Raw genomic sequence first — 13773 nt, 5'->3', positions numbered from 1 at the left:
CAATGTCAAACTTGTCATGGAGGTCTACTGTAGCATAGTTTTGGCATGGTCCAAATGCCCCTTTTCTTTTTCAGTGATGTTGTGTAATATTTGTTGATGACAAATATGTTGTTAATGACAAATATGTTGCTAATCAATTACATAATTGTGTTTCTGAAACATTGTTTTTACTTCACTATGCCAAAAAGGTCCTTTACCGAATACAGGTGGGTCAGAGTAGCCCAATCAGCTCATCACGTTTGAGATATTTAGAACCCAAAGACATTGTGATGATATACACTTCTCTTTTACATAGCTTGGTGGCACCAGAGTTCAGAATTCTCCACCTCTCCTCTCTTCTCCTCTGCTCTCTCCGTGGCATCTCTTTAGCACAGCGCTGTCAAACAACATAACCGTACACTTCTTCACTTGTTGAATACATTTGCCCAATCTGAAGGAGCGCSGTCCATAGCAATAGAGAGGTGTCGGGTTTCACTCCGTGCAAGGGGAGGCAGCAGCCGCAGCAGCTTTGCAACTAGACGCTCCAGTAACGGTTAGTGTGGATGCTGTCCCGATGCAGAGAAGTTGATAACGTTCTGACTACAAAATTGAAACCAAAGAAAGGAAACGTTCGCGGAAAAAGTTWTTTTSAATTGCCTATCCCTCGTCACCTGACAAGGAGTAGGGTACAGAAKAAATCACAAGAGGAGGTTGCTGGAGGGAAAACGCATTCACCATCCAAAAGGATACTTTCTAAAGGATACCGCTTTGTCTTTCTGAAATGGATATAATTTAGTTTTTTAAAACTTTAATTTAGATTTTACTCTGTCTTTTTTACTCCACAAGGGATTTGTTTGAAGAAGCGACCGTTAATAGTTGGGATATTTGCTAACAGACGTGCGTGCGCTCAAAGAGGCAGAGAAGAAGCAGATGAATGTAAGTCCTTGTTGCGGTGTTTTACTACTGTCAAATGTCTGTCTCACCTCGCTAGCTGAAGACAACGTGGTAATAATTATACATTGTTGAGATACATTTGATACRTTGTTGCGATACGTTCATACATTGTTATACATTGCACTAGTTGCATGGACGTTTTATTAGGCTAAAGCTTGAGAGTAAATCTTAGCATGGTTGTCATGTCCAGAATAGAGACTATTTTCAAGCTTGGAGGCTTTTAAAGCTGAATATTTTGTCTTGTTCTTTTTCTTCTTTTTAATACACTTTTTTTAAACTATTTTGGGTCCAAAGTGCAAAAATAAGTTTTGTAGAATTGACTCCAGGAAATGAGTTTAAACATCTTTATTTGGGGTATTTGACACTGATATGTTATACAGTTATCACATTTACTCTCAATTAMATTTTTACACTTAAATTGATGTTTATTTGAGAAGTCAGCAGGACCTATGGATGGGACAGCTGTCAGTGATGTTTAGGTCTTGTCACATTATGTATAGGCTGATGATTATCCCGACCGGTGAAACTGCTATCGACAGGCAGGCAGAACGGTGGAACCGCTGCCTGAATAGTGATTCTCATTCTAACCCAAACCATCTGGCCCTGACAGAGTGCTCTCCTCTCCGCTGCTCTCTAACTCTGTGATTTTGCTTCCCTCTGTGGGGGCAAGCACTTATTTCAGACGGCATAACACTAGGCTACTGCTGCCAACTCTCCACGAGGGGGGAGCTTTAAGTCTTGGATGTAGAATGGAGAAAAAAAATATGCAGATGTGGGCAATTTAACAATAGGTCCTACATTATATTGCATTGTATGCGATAAAAGAGAACACGACGGCAATGTCCCCCTACCGCAGACTGTAGGATCTATAGCTCTAGCTGCGATACTAAACTCTAGCTTATCCTATTTCAACATTTTGAAYTTAAAAAAAAAAACTTTCCAAGCAAAAACGAATTATGTAACAACGAATGACACATCGATAGAACTATATATTTCTAGCTGCCCTTGCTTTGCCAGTTAATATAATTTAAGACATTTTAAAAGAAGTCAAAGAGTCACACAACCACACACCACTAATATGATTATAACAAAAACACATCAAACCTTTAAAGCGATTGGTCATGGTTTCCCGAAATGATTGAGAAAGTAATATTATGTTATAGATTAGAATTCAAATCTGTGGTAGGCTACCCGTCATGGCCCATACTGTTTTAGAGCACATTTTCATTGGCAACGTCACCATAACCAACGCATCAATCTCAAACAATTAGTTTAATAATACTCTCTCCACCAGTCAAATAATTCACTATGGTGTCACTCCACTGTATTCGGTGTCCTTCCCAAATGGCACCATATTCCCTATATAGTGCATTACTTTTGACCAGAGCCTACAGGTCTCATTTCATAGGCTCATAGCTCATATTCTCTGACCATAAAGCTCTGGTCTAAAGTAATGCACTAGATATGGGGAATAAGGTACCCTTCCGGACTCAGCCTCTATCTGTTAGTATGCTGGTTTCCATGGTGCTCCAGAGTCATCCTCCTTCTTTATCGTCCTGGAGCACTGTCTGGAAGACCAGTATGCTGACGTTCCTCCCTTTTTTCTCTTTCTCTCTTCCCTCCTTCCCTCTCTCTCTTCCCTCCTTCCCTCTCTCTCTTCCCTCCTTCCCTCTCTCTCTCTCCACCCATTCATCAGTTAAAACACTATGTTGGAGTTTTCCCTCCTGGGTGTCAGTGTTGTGTCAAAGCTCCCTGCAACACGTTGTGTACCTATGTCACATCGTATCCATTTTGAGGGGAGGGCCAAGGCACATTCCTGGTCCTCATCGATAATAATAATAGTTGAGGTAACAATGACAGTCATTATCCCCCGCTGGAGAGGAATGCCAAATACATCTCCTATCAGTGAAGCTCCATGTGAGATAGATAGCTCATTGTATCATTTGGTGTTTTCTTATAGAAACAAGAGGGCATGCCAAAAGTCTGTGCTAGCTCACTGAGCTAAAGCCTACAGGATCTTTGGAGGCATGAGTGCTAGGTGCATCGTCTAAGAGTGCTTTGATGATGGGCCATTCATTTCCTGAATATGATTTTGCAAGCAGCCATTGGTTACATCTGATGTGTTCCAATCACAGGAGACTAAAGCCAAGGAAAGAGTTGTGCTAAAGCCAATCACAGTAGAGTGGCTGGACTGAGGAGAAAAACTGTATACAGTTTACAAAGAAAACAGTGATGGAAATTATGCAGAATTGTTGGATGAAACCGCAGCCGAAATCCTCGGAGGGGCTTTTATGACAATCCAATGATTATGTCATCAGTCAAGTCCCAGAAGATCCATGATGAAGTAATTATTTGACTCTATTTGCAGTRTGCCTGGGGTGATGATGAGGATGAAGGGTTTATAACATACTGTATGGAGGGGAATGAACACAACAGCATACCAGAGCCAAGACTTTCTGATTGATTTCCTGGTTGTTGTTTTTTACAGCCGTAACAGAGAAGTATATATCAACATCGTATCAAGGCTAACTACAGTAATAACAGAGGTATGCAGCTACATTGTACATCGAAAGTGTCCAGCTCAGTCTTTGATGGTCATATCTACTTTCTCTAGTCTTGGTCTGACATAGCAAAGCCAATCATTTATGGATGTTCTGGTTGTTTTTGTCAGGATTGTTGTAATAACACAGCCAGAGACTGACCAGGCAGGCCCTAGACTGCATCCCAAATGGCACATACTGTAGGTCCCGGTCAAAAGTAATGTACTAGATAGGKAATGGGTGCCATTTGTGACGCAGACYTTGTCTTGGCTCCTGKTACGGTTTGTCATAGTTTTACTGGCCCCTGGTACAGCAGAGCATGTTTCCCCCAAGACAGAGAGTCGTGGAGCATCTGCTCAGTAGACGAGTTGGCCAGTAGAGCCTTTGTGTCTCTGGACTGGCTTTCCCATCATGGACCAGGGTTGAGGGAGGTGTACAGTACACACACAAACACACGCACGCTAATGGTTTCAGGAGACTCTACCTACCTACAGTACCTACAGCTAGGTGTTTATAGGCCCATCATCGTCAGTGTTTCAGACACTTAGATTGAAGTTAAGATTAGACAATGATTTCACAAGGCATGATCTGCTTAGCATGTGTCTGTTATGATAGTATGACGCCAAACGTCTGTTAGTATGAACTATGAATGTTTGGTGGTAAGTTCATCTTTAGAACATCTACCTCTCCCAACATCAGCAAAACAAAGGAGTTGATGTTGACTTCAGGAAGCAGAGGAGGTAACATGCTCCGATTCACATCAATGGGACTGCAGTAGAGAGAGTCACGAGTTTTAAGTTCCTCTGTGTCCACATCACAGAGGACTTGTCATGGACCAACAACACCATCACCATCTTATCAAGAGGGCGCAAAGCATCTCTGCTTCCTAAGGTGGCTGAAGAAATGTGGCATGGTCCCTGGGTCCAGCGACAGTGTCCTGACCGGTTGTATCACGGCCTGGTACGGGAATTTCTCCTTCCATGACCTCAAGGCCCTCCAGCAGGTGGTGAAGACAGCCCAGTACATCACTGGGACCGTGCTCCCACCCATCCAGAAAATCTACTTGAAACGGTGCCTGAGGAAGACCCACAGCATCATCAAGGAATCCACACACCCCAGCCACGAGCTGTTCACTCCCTTACTGTTGGGCAGACTGTATCGGATCATGAGGTCTGATACCAACAGGCTCAGAGACAGTTTCAATCTACCATCCATCAGACTGCTGAACACTTGAACTGGACTGACCACCTGCTCTGATTCTCCACACCTTAGCACATATGCACTCACTCATGCACACACCTACACAGACATACACACACAGACACACACACTCATGCACATACACACCCACACAGACATACACACACAGACACATACACTCATGCACACACCCACACAGACATACACACACAGACACATACACTCATGCACACACACACACCCCCACACAGACATACACACACAGACACATACACTCATGCTACACACATTACAACTGCTGCTACCAGACTATTATTATACTGCTTAGTTATTACACTGGCCTCCATCCCCCCTTCCCCCAAACACTTGTAAATATTGGACTATACATTGTGTATTATACTTATACTAAAATGTTTATTCTATTCTACTGAGCCATTTACTTTATGTTTGTATTCTTATATTTTATTGTTTATTGTTGTTGCATTGTCAAAAGGAACCTGCAAGTAAGCATTTCATTGGACGGTGTATACCATGTGTATACTGTACATATGACTAATACAACTTGAAACTGAAACTGAGAAGATGGTAGAAGATAAATAACAGACCTATCTAAGATGTCACAACAGATAACTTCGGTCAGTTGCATTGATCATCAGTTAGTATGACACAGTCTATTACTGTAGTATAAATTGCACAGTTTATATTTGATGACGAGATTAGTTCATCTTGTGATTGTGTTAACTAGGGATAATAACAGACCTATATGTTGACACATCAGATAACTGTAGTAATTGCTAGTTGCAGTTGAAGTGATACATACACYACCRTTCAAAAGTTTGGGGTCACTTAGAAATGTCCTTGTTTTTGAAAGAAAAGCACATTTGATGTCCATTAAAATAACATCAAATTGTTCAGAAATACAGTGTAGACATTGTTAATGTTGTAAATGACTATTGTAGCTGGAAAAGCATCCTGGAGTCGCCTCTTCACTGTTGACGTTGAGACTGGTGTTTTGCGGGTACTATTTAATGAAGCTGCCAGTTGAGGACTTGTGAGGCGTCTGTTTCTAAAACTAGACACTCGAATGTACTTGTCCTCTTGCTCAGTTGTGCACCGGGGCCTCCCAATACTCTTTCTATTCTGGTTAGGGCCTGTTTGCGCTGTTCTGTGAAGGGAGTTTCTTGGCAATTTCCCTCATGGAATAGCCCTTCATTTCTCAGAACAAGAATAGACTGACGAGTTTCAGAAGAAAGTTCTTTGTTTCTGGCAATTTTGAGCCTGTAATCGAACCCAGAAATGATTATGCTCCAGATACTCAATTAGTCAAAAGAAGGCCAGTTTGATTGCTTCTTTAATCAGGACAACAGTTTTCAGCTGTGCTAAACATAATTGCAAAAGGGTTTCTAATGATTAATTAGCCTTTTAAAATGATAACTTGGATTAGCTAACACAAGTGCCATTGTAACACAGGAGTGATGTTGCTGATAATGGGCCTCTGTACGCCTATGTAATTTCCACAAAAAATCTGCCGTTTCCAGCTACAATAGTCATTTACAAAATAGCCTCCAATACCCTACTCAATAAATTGGATGCAGTCTATCACAGTGCCATCCGTTTTGTCACCAAAGCCCCATATACTACCCCACCACTGCGACCTGTATGCTCTCGTTGGCTGGCCCTCGCTTCATACTCGTCGCCAAACCCACTGGCTCCAGGTCATCTACAAGACCCTGCTGGGTAAAGTCCCCCTTATCTCAGCTCGCTGGTCACCATAGCAGCACCCACCTGTAGCACGCGTCCAGCAGGTATATCTCTCTGGTCAGCCCAAAACCAATTCTTCCTTTGGCCGCCTCTCCTTCCAGTTCTCTGCTGCCAATGACTGGAACGAATACAAAAATCTCTGAAACTGGGAACACTATCTCCCTCACTAGCTTTAAGCACCAGCTGTCAGAGCAGCTCACAGATTACTGCACCTGTACATAGCCCATCTATAATTTAGCCCAAACAACTACCTCTCCCCTACTGTATTTATTTATTTTGGCTCCTTTGCACCCTCCATTATTTATATCTCTACTTTGTACATTCTTCCACTGCAAATCTACCATTCCAGTGTTTTACTTGCTTATATTGATATTACTTCGCACCATGGCCATTTTTTGTTGTTGTTGCCTTTACCTCCCTTATCTCACCTCATTTGCTCACATTGTATATAGAACTTTACTTTTTCTACTGTATTATTGAGTTATTTGTTTTTACTCCATGTGTACTCTGTGTTGTTGTATGTGTCGAACTGCTTTGCTTTATCTTGGCCAGGTGCAGATTGTAAATGAGACTTGTTCTCAACTTGCCTACCTGGTTAAATAAGGTGAAATAAAAAATAAACAAAAAAATAAATAATTGACAACATTAACAATGTCTACACTGTATTTCTGATCAAACTGATGTTATTTTAATGAACAAAAAAAGTGGCTTTTCTTTCAAAAACAAGGACATTTCTAAGTTGACCCCAAACTTTTGAACAGTAGTGTAGGTAGTCAATTTATGTGAAGTCTAAAGCAAGCTTGCTACTAACGGCACAGCCTTGTAGCGTTTGACATGTGAGTCATTCATCTGAAAACAAAAACCATACAGTTGACCTCTACTCTCAGCTGTTACTGTATGTGGTCAGGAGCCAGCTCCAGCTCCTCTTTCTGATAACTGTGCCCATGTGTTTCTAATGATGCAACCCCCCCAATACAGCCACGCCCACAAGCAATATCAAAATCTGACAGGATCATGTTCAAAGGCCTGAAGAGGAGCGCATGTTTTTCTCTGTTCGCTCGCACAGCGTCCTACACAAACACCCTAACCAACAAATACCGTAGGGAGGACCGTCTGATTCTGTCTCGTTCATGTGGGAAAGAGATGATCTTGCTTTTCCTGGACGTGTGTGTGTGTGTGTGTGTGTGTGTGTGGTGTGTGTGTGTGTGTGTGTGTGTGTGTGTGGTGTGTGTGTGTGTGTGTGTGTGTGTGTGTGTGTGTGTGTTGTGTGTGTGTTGTGTGTGGTTGTCTGTCTGTGTCTGTTGTGGTGTGTGAGTGTGTGTGGCTGTGTGTTGTGGTGTGCGAATGTGCGTGTGAACGGAGGCGCCGTGTGTTTTTCCAATTCTCTGTGTGTTTGTTATGGCAGGGGAGGGAGTGCATGGACAGCCAGGGAAACACCAGCGCGCACATCAGAGCTCTGTGATGGGGATGGCTTCATCTGGCCCCTTGACCTGCCCCTTCCCTGGCCCCTTGACCTTCCCCCCTACTTGGCCCTTGACCTGCCCTTGCCCTGCCCCTTGACCTGCCCCTTGCCATGGCCCCTTGACCTGCCCTTGCCATGGCCCCTTGACCTGCCCCTTAACCTGCCCCTTTCCCTGGCCCCTTGACCTGCCCTTTCCCTGCGCCCTTGACCGCCCTTTCCCTGGCCCCCTTAACCTGGCCCCTTGACCTGCCCCTTTCCCTGGCCCCTGTTGACCTGCCCTTTCCCTGGCCCTTAACTGCCCCTTTCCCTGGCCCCTTGACCTGCCCCTTTCCTTGGCCCCTTAACCTGCCCCTTTCCCTGGCCCCTTGACCTGCCCCTGTGGAAGCACTTTGTCTGCTGCCCAAATTGCACCCTATTTGTTTTATTCTAGTGCACTACTTTTGGTCAGAAATAGTGCACTGTAAAGGGAATAGGGTGTCATTTGGGACACATCCCTGACTCTCTGGTCTCCATTGCCACAGTATACAGAAATGTGGCACCTTCGAATGTGGCTCCAGACAGCTCTGTTTCAGCCGGGCCTCAATATACAGTATTCAGAGTGTTTGTGTAGTTTTACTTCATGCATGTCATGTTAATATCCATTCAGTCCGGATTAACAATTCACTCTGTGGTTTCCATTGTGGAGAGACTCTGGCGCCCCAATTTGCCCCATGCTCCCCTCCCAGCCAAACACTCGGCTCTTCAAGGCTCATAAGTTTTATTGGAATTAGCTGGTGTCTTGACATGGAATTTGAAGATCATTTTCAGGATTTGTGATCATACAGTCCTGGCTGGTGACTAGCTTTGATTATTCTGTGTCGGCATCCCAAATGGCACCCTACTGCATATATTGTATCCCAAATGGCACCCTATTGCCTACTGTATATGGTGCACTACTTTGACCAGAGCCCAATCAGCCCTAGTCAAAGTGTAGGGAATAGGGTGCCATTTGGAACATTGCCTGAGTGTGAAAGCTACACTGAGTTTAGACCTTCTGATAAAGCACGGTTCAGAAACAGACCTGTACTTAGTTGGAACAAAGTGTTTTGAAGAGATACGAGGATAATCGGGGGAATATCTTTGGACTTGTGCTTTGTCTAGCTTTAMTTTTGTTTAACGGAAATATCTCTTATCAAACATCTGTTATGATGATGTTCGAGTTTTTCCAAGATTAAAGGAAGTTAAATAAGATTAAGATTTACAAGATTAAATGAAGTTCTTATGAGTCTCATTGAGAATCTTATTCCCAAGCACTGCTTTACTTCTGCTAAATATTTCACTTTCTTCCTCTCTCCTATGAATCATTCACCAAACCTTGAACAAATATTGTATTTACAGAGATAAGCCTGTATCATATCTCAGTTATCTCTGTTATGTGATTGCAGCATTGAGAKGCTTGATCAGTAATAATTGCATGTTCTTACACTTGGAAGAATTGGACGCCTCTCAAGTCGTTGTCTGTTCGCACATTCTTACACTGACACCCCAACACACACACGATCGCGCACACACACACGCACACACCCCTACCTATATTTACWGTACTGTACATAGCTACCTCAATTACCTTGCACCCCTGCACATCGACTCAGTACTGTTTTTTTACTCTTTATTTTTATTCGGTATTCACTGTGTATTTATTCCTCGTGTCACTATTCACATTTTTTATTTAAATGTTTTTCTTATCTTTAACTCTTCATTGTTTGAAAAGTAAGTAAGCATTTCACTGTTAGTCTATACCTAAAATTTGATTTGAAATAGCACYCTGTTCCCTAAATAGTGTACTACTTTTGATCAGGGCACATAAGGTTCCCCATAGGGCTCTTGTCAAAAGTAGTGCACTATTTAGAGAATAGGATGCCATGTGGGACACAATCGTGGTTCAGGAGATGAAACAGGCTGGTAGTAGATGGACCATCTGGGATTGTTTCATCTGTGGGCAGCGCTGCTGTTCACTCTGTTTGACAGTGGCCTTTATTTCAGATTGTTTAGCTCTGAACTCTGGCACCCTTCTGTGACGTGGAGGCTCCGGCTAATGGAGGACGGCAGCAGCGTTTGTTTAGACAGGTTATGTGTCTCAGATCTGCTTCCCAAATACCACCTTATTCCCTATTTAGTGCACTACTTTTGACCAGGGCTCGTCAAAAGTAGTGCTCTATGTAGAGAATAGGGTGCTATTTGGGATGCACACAGAATGTGACCCCTCTCCCACAGTAAAGACTCATTCTGCTTTCAGCGATGTGAAATCAATTGGTGCAAACAGGTTAATAACACTTAAAGGTTATTTAAAAAACCTGCTTTTATTTGAAAAATGAGGCATGTTTTCCATTCACAGTGCAGTCCAGAGCAGATATTGCGGCAGTTAACAAAGTAGCCGTGTCCATATTTTCTTTAGCCTTGAACTGGGCCATTTTCTATAATTAGGGGCCACATGTGCTATGTGTGTGTGTATGTGTGTGTGTGTGTGTGCGTGCGTGCGTGCGTGCGTGCGTGTGCGTGGATGTGTGTGCGTGGTCTGTAAGTGTTGCTTTTCTGTGAGGTTAGACAGCAGCAGTTGAGACAAAGTCAAAGGATCAGCTGCAAAAATAGGTGGTCATTATTTCACAGGTAATGTTGAAGACTGAATCAAGATGCAAAATACGTAGTTAATGAAAAATAATACAATAAACTTAATTGTCCAAAATAGTAATATTATCTTAACTTGAGGACAAAGGCTAAAGTGCCTCAACCACAGGGCAAATGCCAATGAACTCACATATCTGAGTATAATGTGGCAGAGCTATAGTAACAGCATGTTACCTAGCAGTGGCGTGCCGCAGTTTCTCTGGGCCCCCCTGCAATGATGCGGCATTGGGGGAAACAGCTAACTTCTTACAATTCTACACATTTTTTAATCGTGCAAATGTGCAATTTTATAACTAATCTCATGTTATTATGCACATTTTGCCATGAGGCTGAGAGAAAATGTTGCTGTTTTAAAGCAAATAAATAGCCTTTAAGATATATGTAAACAGATCATAAATGTTTTCTTGGAAAGATGAAAGTTCTATTATATGATACAATATCAGTAGCCTACTTGTCACATTTACAACGTTTCTAAATCCTATAATCTACTACTCATTTCAGACAGTGTAAGGCTGTGGATTGACTACATTGTTTAAATGGAATGTTGGCATATTATCACATATTTAAAACATGTATGGAATCATTCCTCTGGCTAGCTTGCTAAGAAATATACAGTGCAGATAAGTTCTTCAAATTCATTATTTTACACAATATCTTATCGCTGCACTGGCAAACCATGGTTGACCAAAATGGCCTAATTCTATGGGGGCGATCTCCAGGGGGTCGCCCCAATTTGTTGTTTTTTTATTGGGGAGCTGTGGGGTGTGTGGTAGCTAGTTATATCTAAAAGCAGAGTGCTCACCTTTATAAAAAAGAGGACTCATCTTTATATCTGTGCCATCATAGCTTCTGTGACAGCCTGGGCAGCTCCATTGAGGCAACAACCAATAGGAATCCCCACCCAGTTGACTACTTTGACTACTTTAAAATGGCAGAAGCATGGTTGAAGCCCTCAATGACGCTGACCATGCTAAACGTTGACCATGCTTCCCTGAATGAGGAGACAGCATCCTAAAAGGACCTGCCCTAACCTGGCATTTAAATCCATGCATCACCTAAACAGAAAAATTCTCAATAACAGTGATTAACACACTTGAAAGGCAATAGTATGACACTCGTTTTACATAATACTGGACAGCAATTAGAAAGTTACTAGAAACAATGACATACTATGCATAAACACTAGCGTTTACAATAAACTATGAAAACACACCGAAACCGGAGAAACCAACTACGGAGAGTGCTGCAACCTTTATCAGGGCTCAACCTAAAGCTGTGAACATGCCGGCGCGTGCTCACCTAGGAAACCAGTTCAGACACCATGGTGAGTAGGCCTAGAGAAGTTGGCTGTACCAAACAAAAGAAATACAAACGCTAAACATTTCTAAATAAATGAAATGGTAACCAGATTCTGGCTATTGTGTTTTTATATAATACAAAGCATAATGTTTGAAGGAATATCAGGTTAGGAAATGTTTGTAGGCTACCAGAAAATCAGGCCATTTGTGTGGGGAGAAATGGAGGGAAACGTCCCCAAGTGGCGATAGCTCTCAGGCACATCATCACACTCAATAAGTAATACCCAAGGATATACAGTACTAGATCAGAGCTAAGTGTTGTTGGTGTAGGCTAAGTGGCTTTGCCTGGACGTTGATGAATGTAGGCCATTATTTCTGCATGGTGCTTGATGCGGCCTCCAACTACTTTCTGCTAGGGATTTTGTGGGTGATTTGAGTAAGTCTTCCAGAGTAAGTCTTCCAGAGTAAATCCCTCCAGTGAACTCAGAGAGTGGTTCTGTTTAGCATACAGTACAAGTCAAAAGTTTGAACACACCTACTCATTCCAGTACAAGTCAAAAGTTTGAACACACCTACTCATTCCAGGGTTTTTATTTATTTGTACTATTTTCTACATTGTAGAATAATAGTGGACATCAAACTATGAAATAACACATATGGAATCATGTAGTAACCAAAAAAGTGTTAAAAAGTAGCCACCCTCTGCCTTGATGACAGCTTTGCACACTCTTGGCATTCTCTCAACCAGCTTCATGAGGTAGTCACCTGGAATACATTTAAATTATTATTATTATTTTTTTTAAATGTACCTTTATTTAACAAGGCAAGCCAGTACAAATTGTTATTTATAATGATGGCCTACCGGGGAACAGTGCCTTGTTCAGGGGCAGAACAATAGATTTTTACCTTGTCAGCTCTGGAATTCAATCCAGCAACCTTTCGGTTACTGGCCCAACACTCTAACCACTAGGCTACCTGCCGCCCCAATTAACAGCTGTGACTTGTTAAAAGTTAATTTGTGGAATTTTGTTCCTTCTGTTGGAAAAGTGTTGGAAAAGCATTCCTCATGCAGCTGGTTGAGAGAATGCCAAGAGTGTGCAAAGCGGTCATCAAGGCAAAGGGTGGCTACATTGAAGAATCTCAAATATAAAATATATTTGATTTGTTTAACACTTTTTTGGCTACAACATGATTACATGTGTTATTTCATAGTGTTGATGTCTTCACTTTAATTGCACGATGACAAACAGTTCCCACGAACCGTTAGGGCCTACATAAACCTGTCCCAACAGCAAGTATCATGACACTAGGTGAGACCCAAATGCAGACACAGCAGGCAGATGGTTGGAGTTTAAGATGTTTAATATATCCAAAGGGAATAGGCAAGAGAATGGTCGTGGACAGGCAAAAAGGTCAAAACCAGATCAGAGTACAGGAGGTACAGAGTGGCAGGCAGGCTCAAGGTCAGGGCAGGCAGAATGGTCAGGCAGGCAGGTACAGAGTCCAGAACAGGCAAGGGTCAAAACCACTAGAAAAAGGAGAAAAGGAAAAGCAGGAAAACCCACTGGTAGGCTTGGACATTCAAGATGAACTGGCACAGAGAGACAGGAAACACAGGGATAAATACACTGGGGAAAACAAGCGACACCTGGAGGGGGTGGAGACATTAACAAGGACAGGTGAAACAGAAACCTTACCACTGCTACACCTGGCTAGCAGCGAAACAGTTCATTCAGCCTAATTTACTCCTTTAAAAAAAGCATAGCTGATATGGCTGACTTGCTTAAACAAATGTGGTTTCTACTGACAATTGAGCTGTACAAACTATGGCATAAGCGAACGATGAGTGAATAAGAGGCAACTAGTAATTTCCATTAAGACATTAATGAGCGAGCTAGGATGGACATAGTCAGTA

The 13773-nt window shown here is 42.4% G+C and overlaps 1 protein-coding gene across 1 annotated transcript in view; it reads left to right on the top strand.

Moving 5' to 3' along the window:
• The first annotated feature begins 542 nt into the window (after window positions 1-542).
• Window positions 543-13773, top strand: part of LOC139022813 (protocadherin-16-like) — a 24350-nt gene continuing 11119 nt past the window's right edge. Inside the window, exon 1 of the mRNA XM_070434109.1 lies at window positions 543-915. The gene's annotated coding sequence lies outside the window, so the exon portion shown is untranslated. The remainder of the gene's footprint in view (window positions 916-13773) is intronic.

The sequence above is a fragment of the Salvelinus sp. IW2-2015 genome, linkage group LG22 (genome assembly GCF_002910315.2).
Source record: "Salvelinus sp. IW2-2015 linkage group LG22, ASM291031v2, whole genome shotgun sequence".
NCBI classification, from domain to species: domain Eukaryota; kingdom Metazoa; phylum Chordata; class Actinopteri; order Salmoniformes; family Salmonidae; genus Salvelinus; species Salvelinus sp. IW2-2015.
The sequence above is the reverse complement of the archived record's forward strand: the minus strand, read 5'-3'. Positions and strand labels throughout refer to the sequence as shown.